Source organism: Hylobates moloch, unplaced genomic scaffold (genome assembly GCF_009828535.3).
Source record: "Hylobates moloch isolate HMO894 unplaced genomic scaffold, HMol_V3 SCAFFOLD_11, whole genome shotgun sequence".
In the NCBI taxonomy this organism is placed as follows: domain Eukaryota; kingdom Metazoa; phylum Chordata; class Mammalia; order Primates; family Hylobatidae; genus Hylobates; species Hylobates moloch.
The window spans coordinates 94152612-94167049 of NW_026652286.1; the positions used below are offsets into that span (position 1 = coordinate 94152612).

At 43.2% G+C, this 14438-nt stretch overlaps 1 protein-coding gene across 1 annotated transcript in view; it reads left to right on the top strand.

Annotated features, from left to right (window-relative positions):
• Positions 1-8612: 8612 nt before the first annotated feature.
• Positions 8613-14438, top strand: part of SORL1 (sortilin related receptor 1) — a 282584-nt gene continuing 276758 nt past the window's right edge. The window contains exon 1 of the mRNA XM_058446962.1: positions 8613-8633. The gene's annotated coding sequence lies outside the window, so the exon portion shown is untranslated. The remainder of the gene's footprint in view (positions 8634-14438) is intronic.

Sequence of the window (14438 nt, forward strand, 5' to 3'; positions counted from 1 at the left end):
ACCCTTTAAATACGGTGTTTCTCTACCCTGCTCTGAACAATGATCTGACTTTTTTCTGGCCTGGTGGCCTCTGCAGATTCTGGTATGTTTAGAACTACACTTTGGAAGCTTAGTCTGAGAGCATCACCTGGGAAGGAACGGTGTTGGGGAGAAAATTGGTCCACAGTGTTGCACTGTGCATTCAGAGAGACGTTCATATAAATGGTGCCCCATGAATCATGCAACACGGCTGTGCAAAACAAAGAAGAAGCTGAAAGATGAGTGAAGGGGCTTTTTCAACAACTGAGGCAAAAATCAAATGTAACCCTGGGAAATGGGAAGAAGAGAACAAGTACAAGTGACACCGTAAAGGAAGAAGCAATAAGATATGAGACTCTAAGGGTCATTTGCTATTTCCTACTTACCTATTATCCACCCCTCCACACCTCTTCTCGTACAGAATTATGATTGACCTTCCTTTGAGGGACCACCTTTACCATTCACAGGTCATGTGGCTTGAGTGGTGAATGTGATCACCACTGGCCAATGAGATCACCGTATCCCCATGAGGACTGGTTTGGGATAGGCATGTAACCTAAGCCTGGGCAAATAAAAGTCTTATCTGGGACTTTTTTTGTTTTTGTTTTTTGTTTTTTCCTTTTTAGGCTAGTGTGCCAAGCTAGAGAACCTTTCAAGAATGAAAACAAATAAAAAAAAAAAGTAAAAAGACAAAGACAGCCTTTCCTATCATGTGAGCCAGCCTATTTTCTTTTGGCTTAAATCAGTTGGATTTCTGTAACACGCAATTGAGAGTCATGACTAACCTAAGAACTGCCAGATTTTGGACATATGGGAACTGAAGAGTCAAAAACGCCCTGATATTGGGGGATCTGGGAGGAAGGTGATTACCACCATCAATTGTCCAAAGTACAAAAGACAAAGGGATACTATAAATACCAATATTTAAAAAGCAATACACTACATGAGCTGAAACTCATATAAAAATTTCAACCAAGATTGATATGTTCAGAGCAAAAAAGAGAAGGGAGGGAAAATGATATATTTTTAACAACCAGTGGAAAGTGAAATTAATTCAGATGCTGTTGTACTTCTGCTTTCTTTAGGAAGTGACATCTTCAAACTGAAAAGAATAGTACAAATGCCATAAAAAGAGAAACGAAGGTGAAGATATGTGACAATCTAGTAAAAGAGAATTTACTCACTGAAAATGTGTTCATGTTCCCAGGCCCGTTTGGACAACATCCTTGAGCACTGGAGGAACTTGAAAGTGTGGACTCAGCATTACTCCAGTTTTCTGTCATTGAAAATGACAGAAAAGAGGAGAGAGAGATGCCAAAAGACAATGCCCCAACTTTGAACAAAGGAAAGGGAGGTAGCTTTTGAAAACCTCACACTGAAAATCTAGATATCAATCTGCAGCAAAATTCGAGTTGATTGTTAAACAAGTGGATGTGAATACTTTAAAAATGAATGCAGTGGTCACAAGAAACTAGTGTGATTATACGTATAAACCAAAATCATTGCCTTAGTCTTTTTTTTTTTTTTTTTTTGAGACGGAGCCTCGCACTCTCACCCAGGCTGGAGTGTAATGGCGTGATCTCAGTTCACTGCAACCTCCACTTCCCAGGTTCAAGCGATTCTCCTGCCTCAGCCACTCAAGTAGCTGGGATTACAGGCGCCTGCCACCACGCCCGGCTAATTTTTTTTTTTTGTATTTTTAGTAGAGACAGGGATTCACTATATTGGCCAGGCTGGTCTCCAACTCCTGACCTCGAGATCCATCCGCCTCAGCCTCCCAAAGTGCTGGGATTACAGGTGTGAGCCACCGGGCCCAGCCGGCCCTAGTCTTTACAATGCCCGAAAAACCCTTCATAATCTGGTGCCTGTTTACTTCTCCTTCTTGGTCCCCTATCACTCTCCCCACCTAGTCCACCCCTCACCCCTATCCCCACCCACTGCACACACATACAAGCTCTCCCTCTGCTAAAGCCACCTTCATTCCATTTCTATAATGCACCAAATTCATTCCTTCCAAGGGACTTTGCTCTGATGATTCCTGAGATCTGGAGCCCTCATTACATCCCATTTCAGCATAGCAAGCTACTTCTCACCTATTAGATCATCTCAATACTACCTTCTCAAAAAAAGACCATTACTATTCAGCCATTAAAAAGAAGGAAATTCAGGCCACTGGAGTGGCCCACGGCTGCAATCCCAGCACTTTGGGAGGCTGAGGTGGGCAGATCTCTTGAGGTCAGGAGTTCAAGACCAGCCTGGCCAACATGGTGAAACCTGGTCTCTACTGAAAATACAAAAATTAGCCAGGCATGTGACACGTGTCTGTAATCCCATCTACTCAGGAGGCTGTGGCAGGAGAATCGCTTGAGCCTGGGAGGTGGAGGTTGCAGTGAGCTGAGACCACGCCACTGCACTCCAGCCTGGGTGACAGAGCAAGACTCTGTCTCAAAAAAGAAAAAAGAAGGAAATTCTGCAATATGTGACAACATGGATGAACTTTGAGGACATTATGCTAAGTTAAATAAGCCAATCACAAAAGGACAAATACTGCATAATTCCACTTATACGAGGTATCCAAAATAGTCAAATTCTCTAGAATCAAAGAATGGAATGGTGGTTGCCAGGGGCTGGGAGGAGGAGGAAATGAAGAGTTACTCATCGACAGGTGCAAAGTTTCAATTATGTAAGATGAATAAGTTCCAGGAATCTGCAGCAGAACATTGTACCTATGATCAACAACAATGTATTATGTGCTTAAAAATTTGTTGAGGGTAAATCTTGTGTTAAATGTTCTTACCACAGTAAAATAAAATAAAAGGCTTTATTAAAATAACTCCCATTCACTCTTGATTCCACAATATTATTTTATGTTCTTCATAGATCACATTCCTATCCAAAATAATCTTATTTGCTTGTTTACCACTTCCTAGAACTGTCCTGTCCAATTATGTGGCTATTGAAAACTTAAACTGTGGCTAGTCCTAATTGAGATGCTGCAGATGAAATACGCACTGGTTTTTGAATAACAGGTTAAATGCAAAATGCCTCATTAATAAATATTTTGCATATATTCAGTTAAATGTAATCTATTATTAAAATTAATTTTATTCGTTTCCTCACTTTTTGTAATGTGACTATTCAAAAACTAAAATTACATGTGTGGCTTCCAGTATATTTCTTTGTTATTTTTCTTTTTTCTTTTCTTTTCTTTTTTTTTTTTTTTTTTTTTTGAGACAGAGTCTTGCTCTGTCACCAGGCTGGAGTGCAGTGGCGTGATCTTGGCTCACTGCAACCTCCGCCTCCTAGGTTCAAGGGATTCCCTTGCCTCAGGCTCCCTGCTAGCTGGGACTACAGGCGTGCGCCTCCACACCCGGTTAATTTTTTGTATTTTTGGTAGAGGCCGGGTTTCACCACGTTGGCCAGGATGGTTTCCATCTCCTGACCTCATGATCCACTCACCTCCGCCTCCCAAAGTCTGGGATTACAGGCATGAGCCACTGTGCCCGGCCGGCTTCCAGTTTATTTCTATTGGACAGCAATGTCCTAGAAAACAAAAGGCTTTTTCTTCTTGTTTTCTTTTTTTTTTTTTTTTTTTTGAGACACGGTCTTGCTCTGTCACCCAAGTGGGAGTGCAGTGGCATGATCTCAGTTATCTGCAACCTCTGCCTCCCAGGCTCAAGTGATCCTCCCGCCTCAGCCTCCCAAGTAGCTGGGACCACAGGGCATGCCACCATACCCTGCTAATTTTTATATTTTAGTAGAGCCAGGGTTTTGCCATTCGTTCAGGCTGGTCTTGAACTCCTAGGCTGAAGCAATCCACCTGCTTTGGCCTCCCAAAGTGCTGGGAGTATAGACATGAGCCACTGCACTTGGCAAAAAGCTTCTTAAGAACAATGAAGTTACCTGTGTTGTTCAACACAGATATAGATATAGATACAGATATCCATTCACATTTAGCACTATAGTTGGCACGTAACAGGTATTCAATAAAAAATTTGCTGATTGAGTTAATCAATTGCCTTTTTTTTTTTTTTTGAGACGGAGTCTCGCTCTGTCGTCCAGGCTAGAGTGCAGTGGCACGATGTCTGCTTGCTGCAAGCTCCGCCTCCCGGGTTCACGCCACTCTCCTGCATCAGCCTCAGCTGGGAGACTACAGGCACCTGCCACCACGCCCGGCTAATTTTTTTTTTTTTTTGTATTTTTAGTAGAGATGGGGTTTCACTGTGTTAGCCAGCATGATCTCGATCTCTTGACCTCGTGATTCACCTGCCTCAGCCTCCCAAAGTGCTGGGATTACCGACGTGAGCCATCACACCCAGCCAATTGCCTTTTTTTTTTTTTTAAAAAAAAAAAGAGTCACTAGATTGGTAAGTCTTAGAAATGCTCTATCTTTTATTCATCAAGGCATTTGACAAAAGCTGTCATTTGTTCGTAGCAAATCCAAAGTCATCAGAAGAGTTATTCCCCAAGAATGTTGACTCCAGGTCACTGGGATAAGCTACTTTCAGAAAGAGGAAAAGCAAGTTCAAATTATTGACTTCCACTGAATCTAAGTCACCATCCACTGTAAATGCACTACTATTTTATATACAGCTGAGAAACAAAAAGTGCCAAATAAACTAAGATACACTATTGATTGTAAGCTGTCACCCAATTTCAGAGATGCTAAAATGTGAGGAAAAATGTGTGTCTTCGAATGTGTTCATCCCTTCGGATTGTTCACCCAGACCCCATCTGGACCATCTATGTGGAGGCCGAGATTTCTGTTTCTCTCATCCTCTTCATTCCTTCCTTCACTTCACCCTGGTGGGAACAGTATATTTTGTAAGACATAGTAAAAAAGCCAATATTTTTACCATAGCAACTCTTCGACAATATGCTACGGGAGATGGTGCAAAGGTAGATTTGGGACTCCATCCTAACGAATTTGGATCACTCAAACGTACTCCTATGGCAGAAAGTGAGGAATTTCATCTATCCTTTCAGCGAGGATCCAGGAAATTTTGGGCACAGAGTAAAGAGGTCAGGACACCAAAGGGAGAAGTGGCTCCATGAGGCCTTCAGGGAATGAAACAAATGAAAACATCTTCAGAAGAAAGCTATGCTTTGGGACATCTTTTGGTCTCTGTGTGGTTGTGGTGAAATGATAGTGCACTGGTTTCCTTCTTATAATAAATTATGCCTGCACCTTTCCATAGATTGCTGAGCATGTGAACCATTTTGACTGCTACAGATTAAGGGAGATGTTGACAAAAGGAAAATATCTAGACCAATACTTCTCAAGCAATGGTTTGCAAATCATGAACACCAGGGAGTTCTTTGCCCCTGTGGGCACATTGTGGGGTGAGGGGCAGGCAGAAGAGACTTGAGCAGGAAGGCCTTAGAAATCCATTCCAGCTCCTCTTTTATGGGTTTTGTCTGTTTGCCTACTACACGGGTGTTCTGAGAGCAAAGTGGTGCCTGGACCATTTTTAGATTTGTAGATGCCCTACTCATAGGTCTATTTTCCCATCTTTAGAGTTAGCTATTACAAGCTGACAGGCTATGGTTAGGACAAACATTTATAATCAGACCTTACCGTCATCACCAGACACTCGCTATATTTGAAAATTCCTGGAATTCAGAGCTCCAGCCTAATGGCCCCCCTACTCTCTGCCCTTCCTTGAAGGTCCTGCTTCTGGGTAAGATATGATTTTCTATCTAAATAGGCTACCTCGCTAAAATAATTTTGAGAGTCGCTAATTTAAAACAGTGATTCTAAAACATGGTCATTGTTATAAGTTGATAGCACAATATCATTGATATTACAATACAGATTCTTGGGTCCCACCCCAGACCTACTGAGTCAGATTCTCTGGCTGTTGTAACAGGTGAGCTGTCTATCACTGGAAGTGTTCTCATCATGGTACATGATCAGGTTTCAGCCAAGTTCATGGAAGTTCCTTGATTGGGAGTTCCTTTAAATTAGAAAAGCTCTCTAATATGACCTCCAAGATTATGAGTCTCTGATTTTATCACTAGGCTGGAAATCAGGACTTCTCCCCTAAATTCTCTGCGTTTAGCACTAGTGAACTGTAACAACAGGGGTATGCAACGGAGTGTTAAGTATCCCAGGAATATTTCTAGTACTTTAACAGGAATAAGACTTCATGATAATTATGCTTTGGTTCCGAAATATTTCCCAAACAGAAGAAATCAATATAACTAATTAAAGAATGGAGAGAAACAATGCAAGAATAATTTGAATTCATCTTTCGGTTGCAGAGATAATAAATTCTTACATGTTAATATGGAGTAGCTATTGATACATTACAAAACTAATAATAAAACTTCAACTCAGCAGGCGTTACAATGCTTCCCAGCATCCTCTCCGTTCTCTGCCTCATGTTTTTGTCCTCTTCACTCTATGCCAGGGATAGGTAGCATAAGCTCTGTTTCTCTCAGGATGAACCCTTTGTGTGAGCCATTCCTGACCAAGTTGTGTGTGCATGTGTTCCTTCATCCAACAAATCTCCATCGAGCCCTTGGTTTGAAAAATGCCTTAAGTTTTGTGATAGGACTAGAAACGTGAAGGACAGAATCCTATTCCTTCAGGTGGAGAGGCAAATAAGGGATTCCAGCGATCAAGCTTCCATAAACCCAAAATCAAATTATGAGTCCTCTTTTCCTTAATCCCAACCACACATGCCCAACCCATTCCCTGGGACTTCTGCCTGCATTTCTCAATCACACTCCAATTCCTATGCTTTGTTAGCAGCCCTGCCATGAGACCCATTTCCCTTGGTTGAAACTCTACTAAGAGATCCCACTTCATTCTCCTGGGTCAAACCTTAAAGCAGGATCAAACTGAGAAGCCTCTTGAAATTTCCTCCTCCCTAGCCCCACGCTGCTACCTGTCTGATTTTGATGTAAGTAGAGTATGAAACTGCCTTTGCAAAATTATAACTGAGGAAATCATGACAGTGAAAGATATCAGATCTAACCGACTCCATCTTGCTTCTAACCTTTAAGCTGTCCTTGTTCATTCCTGGGAATAGGCCAAACTAACTTTCAGAAGGAATTCAGTTTATGGTTTGACTCTGAAACAAAATTGCCAATAGCCCTTTCCCAAAAAGACCCCCTTTTGCCTGGGGACCAGTCTGCCTTTGCTGGACTAACAAATTAGCTGCAAGATTAGAAATTATAGTTTAGGGGTCATACAGCCTCTGGCTCCAAGAGACTGAACCTCCCCAAATTGCTCCTGGGGATAGCATCACTATTGTGAAACCTAAGATCAGTGCTTGAGATATTTTGCAGACCCTGCACTCCATGGATCAGCTGACACCACCCAGACCAGTAATCTGGCTCAAGCGGTTCTGCTATGCCACCCAGGAACAGAAAACAGCAAGAAAACCTCATTTCAATCCCCTATGACTCCATCTCCAACCTGACCAATATGCACTCCCCACTTGTCAAACCCCTACCTGCCAAATTATCTTTAAAAACTCTGATCCCCTAATGTTCAGGGAGACTGATTTGAATAATAACAAAACTCCGGTCTCTTGTCTCTGCGTGACTTAATCTTTCTCCATTGCAATTCCCTTGTCTTGATAAATTGGCTCTGTTTATGCAACAGGCAAGGTGAACCCACTGGGCAGCTACAAGTAGATCTCACCATTCTGAGGGTATAGATGGAATCATGGTAACCATAGTAACTCATTTTGGTTATCATATCAATCCATAGGTATGGATTCCAATCTATGTTATGGAATTTTCAACATTTTCCATTTTGGACGCTTGTATTCCTATATGCTAATAATTGCCAGACCTGAAGGCAATCTAAGAAACTGACCAGACATTGTCCTCAAAATTGCCCTTCTTTTTGAGCAAGATTTCTTCCCAGGGTCACATACCTGGTCATTTCCTCCTTTAGGATAAATTCGCAATCTTGTCTCATGATGAAAATTGTCTTCTGACTAGCGGTCAATTTTCTTAAGCCAGCTTGAGATAGTTTCTAAACTTGCAACAGAGAATGCTAACTTTTCTCAGTTGTGTGAGTTAGCACCTGATAGAATCTGTTCATTGGAACCACGTGTTAGGTTCATTTGAGTTACTATGGTTACTATGGTCAATTGACCGACCACTAGTCTCATCAGCTCCCTGAATATACCCACTGCATCAGGCTCCTTGGGATATGTGCATTGCTTCAAGTCAAGCTCAAATTTGCCAGACTCCTGTGGAGGCTGTTATGGTTTGAATGATGCCACCTACCTCAAGAAGATATGTTCAAGTCCTAACTCTCAGAATCTCAGGAATGTGACCTTATTTGAAAATAGGGTCATTACAGATTCTAATTAGTTAAGATGAAGTCATATTGTAGTAGGGTGGGCCCCTAATCCAATAAAAGTGGTGTTCTTATAAGAGGAGGGAAATTTGGACACAAACGTGTACAGATGCAAGACCACGTGAAGACACGGAGAATGTTACCCGATGACACAGCAGAGATTGGTGTTACGCAGCTGCAGGCCATGGAGGCTACTAAAGGCTGGAAGAGACAAGAGAGGATCCTCTCACGGGTTTCAGAGGGAGCATGGTTCTGCCAACCCCTTGACTTTGAACTTCCCGCTTCCAGAAAGGTAGGACAATACATTTCTGTGTTTTAAGCCACTCAGTTTGTGGTCCTTCAGTTACAGCGGCCCTAGGGAATGAATATAGGCACCTTATCCCTGCCCGGCTATCCCTCCAGGGGATGTGAAGGAAGGAGGGTGGAGACTGCAGCCCTGCTCTGTCATGAAACTTTGCAGCTTACTTTAGTCCTTTTGACCCTGCAGCTGGCTTATTTATCCCCAGAGCTGCCTGGCTCTCACTTCTGCTCGTCCCCTTTCCCAAGGCCAGCTGCTAAGATCCTTGCAGGCTTCCCAGTTTATCTATTTGATTTGTGACAACAGCAGAGACTGTCAGTCTTGCCGGCTTACATCTTCCTAGGGACGTAAAGAAAAGTAACTGCTTTTGTCTACAAGATTTGTTCATCTAGCCTCCTCAGGGTGGTAGGCTGCACAAAGAGGGGGAAAAAAACAGATAATGTGCCGTCAATCATATTCCAAGATAATAGATGCTCACTATCAAAAGTACATTTGCTTTTAGGCTGTTTATCTACCAGTGGTGCTGATCCATACCCTCTTCCCCACCTTGTGAAAACAGATAAGAAAATAAACTGTTGCTTCAGGACTGAGCAAAATTAATTTATCTACAGGGGAAATGAACCTAACACCTGGTTCCAATGAACAGATGATATCGGGTACTAACTCATACAACTGAGAAAAGTTAGCATTCTCTGTTGCAAGTTTAGAAACTATCTCAAGCTGGCTTAAGAAAAAAAAGGAATTTATTATTAAAAAAAAAAATAGGCTGTGTCCACAGCCAAAGGCCAGAAGAAGGGGACTGGAAACAGAAGCTGGAAAGCCAGTGTGTTTGCTCTCCACCTTTGGCTCTGCTCCTCTCTCTGTAAATGATTTATTTTTTTCTATCTGAAGACCAGCTTTCTTGGTGCATCAGTTACTTGGTGAAAATGGTTTCCAGGTTAACATGTTAAGGTCCAGCCATTAACCTTGTCTCAGTGCCAATTCCTAATTCCTAGGAAGGGACTCTGGTCCAGCTTCAGCCAAGAGCTCAGCTCTGCACCAGTAGGTGTAGTGAGTTGGGGTGAGAAAGGAGTGGGCACAGCACAAGGCTTGCACATAGCTGCCAACAGTCGCCTCCATAATTGTAAATGGCAGTGTCAAGGAAAATGGGCTAGCTAGACAAATAAACCTAAAGGTATCTTCGACCATGATGCTCTAATAAGTTCCTCCAATGAGCCACGCACATGCAATAGTAATGTCAAGAGAAGAATGAAAATAGACCTATTAAATAATTGATCTTTCCTGGTTCTCTATAGGATTCCTCGTAGATGGACTTAGGGACAAATCCTAGTGACTGGCCCCACCCTGTACTTGGGATTGCTCCTCTCCCGCTGCTCTCTCCCTCAGGATAAGTTCTCTGGCAGGATACCCCTCAGTCCTTTAAGCAAATAGGCTGCTATTAACACCAATAAGCCATAGTGCAAAGAGAGTGAAGATCGTGTAGACCAGGGGTCCCAACCCCCAGGCCATAGACAAATACGCATCTGTGGCCTGTTAGGAACTGGGCTGCACAGCAGGAGGCGAGCAGTGCAAGAATGAGCTTTTCCACCTGAGCCCTGCCTCTTGTCAAATCTGCAGCAGCATTAGATTCTCGTAGGAGTATGAACCCTATTGTGAACTGCACATGTGAGGAATCTAGGTTGCACGCTCCTTATGAGAATCTAACTATTGCCTGATGATCTGAGATGGAGCAGTTTCATCCTGAAACCATCCCCCATCGCATCCATGGAAAAACTGTCTTCCATGAAACTGGCCTCTAGTGCTAAAAAGGTTGGGGACCACTGATGTAGGCCACTGAGTGGGGCCTATATAACTCCTATAACTGGAGTTGAAGAAGGAGGAGTTTGGTTAAAGGTAGGAAATGTATCTTTGAACTCAGAGGATAATTTCTAAAGAGGATAGGTTAATTGCCAGATGCATCCTCCCTACTTCATTCTAGAGAATACAGTGTTGGGTGTAAGAAACACAAGTTATTGTATAGAATGATGTGGGGTCAAATCCTGACCCCACATTAACATTAAGGCTTAGGCAAGTTACTTAACCTTTCTAAAGCACAGTTTACCCATCTGAGATGTAGTCATACTAGTACCTTCCTCATGGAGCTGTCAAGAATTAAATGAGATCATCCATGACAAGTGCCTAGCACAGTGTCTGGCTCAATATTCCTCGGCAGCCGTGAGTGTTACAGCCAGGTTTGACATACCACCTCTTATTGGCTTCTCTGGAGCCCTACCACTATTTTTTTCTATGACTTTATTTTCTGTAGTAGAGAAGATATTCCATAAGAGAAATCCTCAAATCTCAGGTACAGTTCTGTTTTATTAGAAGATGCTCCCCCCGGCCCCTAACATTAGGGTTAGGAGGAAAACCACCAGCCAATAAGTTAGCTTTCCCATAAAGCTGTAAATACCATGGAGTCTTACAGTCTGTGACTTTGGCTTCTCTACAGCTGAGCTGGGTATACAGGATTAGGGAAGAAGTTTAGGATGCTTTGGAGAGAAAACAGAGGAAAGCAAAATATTATTAGCACTCCAGTAAATCAATCACAGATGGCCTTCAGAAATTAACCCAAAAGCAGAATGCTCATTTTCAGAGAGTGCCTGCCTTCTTGAAATAATCTGGAAAAGTCCCAAGAACATCTCTCATGTAAAAGTGATTCAATATTCACTGCTTCAGCTGGAAATGTACAAAACAAAAACAAAAAAAGTCTTTGTTCTTTCCATCTTTGCTGCTCCCATTTTCTCTGACAATTGTAGATAGGGAAATAGCACATAATGACTCCATTGGATATGGACGAGGGGATCCATTTCCCATCCTGGGAAAGGGGCTAGTCCCCTAGGAGCTGAGCTTCTCTGCAGGAAGCTGCAGCAGGTAGGATTTGTCTCCCTGGGTCCAGGATGTGACTGTCACCCAGAGGGCACCTGAACTGCCCCAACTCTGCTTCCTCCCGTAGCCAGTGGTCTTTTTCCACTGAAGAGTTGTTTATTGCGTAATTAATGAAAGGTAATGGCCCTTGCAGATACTTTACCAGGGAGTTCAAAATTTAAACTCATGCTGCTGACTAAGATGGACTCTCCTCCTCCACTCTTCATTACCCAGCTCTGTAAAACACCTTTAACACTCACGGGGCCTCCAAGAGTATCCTGGGTTGTTAATCTTGGCATCAGTAGACTCTACTCTCAACCGACATCCCTACAAAAATACCACAGAAGGGCCTACCCAGGGGGAAGGGTGGCAGGCATTAATTTTTCCCTTTCTCCCTGTTACCTACTTTCTCCTAGGAGGAGAAGTTCAGGCAACAATTCCTGGTTGGCCGGCCGGAGCCCCAAGCTTTGCTTCTGCTCTGAACTTCCACCACATGGTTAAAAATCATAGCTAATGCTTCATGGAAATAAATATTTCAAACCACGTGCTTTCTGGCCTGCCAGATGGCTGCATTTCACACTTCCAACTGTGTCAGACTCCAAGAAACTCAGTGACTCAAATTTTGTGGTGGGTTTTATGATCCTAGGATAGGGGTTGGCATGGTGGATAGGTAATAGAAGGAGGGTTTTTCTAAATTAAAAAAAAAAATTAATGGAGTGAGTCCTACTTGCCTTGCTCGAGTAGCATATGAATATTGTTCACAGGTAATTGGGCAGCAAAAATCCCAGTTAGTCAACATAGTCAGCAAAGTTCTGCTCATCTTTTATTGACCTCGCCCCCACTGCCTCCGCCCCCACCTCCAATCCAGCTTAGTCACCCCGTCTTCTCTTGCTCCCTGCATGGATAGACTCAGACAACACATCCTCTGCATGGGTCAACACACTTAGAAGTGTGTGCATGTTAGATGTAGACCCACAAAAACCCCAAGTAGGACTGAGAGGCAGAGTCCTCTGAATCCTTTCACATTTTCTGTCTTGATTTCTCACAGGTCCATCCCGACTGTTTTTCAGGTGTTGTAGAGATATCAGGATAGTAGGTCATTTAAGTCTCTTGTTGCCCGTTGTGTATTATTATCATTAGTAGTAGCATTCTTATTATGTAAGTTCTCTCTCTATATATATATATACTCATTAAAGAAAAATTAGAAAGTAAGAATAAAGAAGCCAAAATTCAAAACATGAGTATCCACACAAACCACCCTGAATCGTATAGCACAGAGAAAACCACTACTAACATTTTAGCATCTATTCTCCCACACTTTCTTTGTATATAACTCCATAGACACATATATGTATTCATAATATATTTCATGACACCAGGTTCATGCTCTATGTACTATTTTCAAACTTGCTTTTTTCATTTAACAATGTATTGTGGGCCTCTTTCCAAGAATGTACAAGCCCTTCTGCACTCGTGTGTGTGCACACACACAGCATCAGGATCACTTGCAAACAGAAGGAGTTTCTTCCCCCAAAGATGCCCACATATGTCAAAAAGCTTGGTGTCATGGGCGAGCATAACTAACGAATAAGAGCACAAGGATGCCATTTTCCCCCTGACGCTGGCAGATGCTCAGCTCTGATCTGCTCTGGTTATAAGGGTGGGTTAGGAGGGGGAGGCTGGTGACCCCAGTACAGGCGGCACGAAAAGAGGCTGAGCTCAGGCACTCTGTGTGTGTATGAGGACAGGGGAGATTGACACAAAAGCTCTGGGAGTGATTCCAAAGCAGAGGTCCTCGTTCTCACCTATACTTAGACAAGGCCTAATGTCCAACATCAAAACATAAATCAACACAGCTGTGGATGCTGCCTCCCTTCCTAATTAGCATGAGAAATGTCATGTCCTTGGCAGCTCCCACTGCCTCTCTCTCAGTCCATAAAGCCAGTTGAGAGAGTTTTAGCAGCTGGGAGCCTCTTGTAGCCCTGCCAACCAGCATTTCCCCAAACCCGAGGGAGCTGCCACCATCACTGCATTCTCTGCCAATAAGCCTGGCAAGAAAGCTGCTCTTCAGAAATCACTGCTTCTTAACAACCTTCTCCAGGACAACTCCTCACCTGACAGGCAACCCGAACCACAAAGGCCCTCTTGGTCTTCAGTACGCCAAGTCCTCTAAAGCTCTAGCAACCAGCAGTAGCCTTTGCACAGAAACTGTAATATAAATGAGCTACACAAGCATCCTACACACAGAATATGAATTGCTCCACACAGAACATATGATACAAACATGAAGAAAGTGAATATCCTTCAATCTTGCATGTACTCATCAAGCATATCTATCAGTACCCTGGCACTGACAGCGAATGGGGCTCACTGAAATTAACTCGACCCTGGACTGGTGATTGAGACAGCTGTCAGTCCTGAGGAAGGGGCTCCTAGTTTCCCCCCATGTCTCATTCTCATTTAACCACCATCTCCCTCCTTCCATTCCTTTCACCCAACTCGTGACCAATCTCAGTGCAAATTATGCACCCTTACCGAACACTCCACTGCAGCCCATTTGAGCACTCGCAGCTGGACTCACCATCTGCATGTACCCACTCCAGTGGCTCAAACCTACTTACCTTCTAGGCTTTTTTTTTTTTTTTTGAGACAGTGTCTCACTCTATCGCCCAGGCTAGAGGGCACTGGTGCGATCTTGGCTCACTGTAACCTCTGCCTCCTGGGTTCAAGCAATTCTCCTGCCTCAACCTCCAGAGTAGCTGGAATTACAGGCGCACGCCACCATGCCAGGCTAATTTTTGTATTTTTAGTAGAGGCAGGGTTTTGCCATGTTGGCCAGGCTGGTCTCGAACTCCTGACCTCAGGTGATCCGCCCACTTCAGCCTCCCAAAGTGC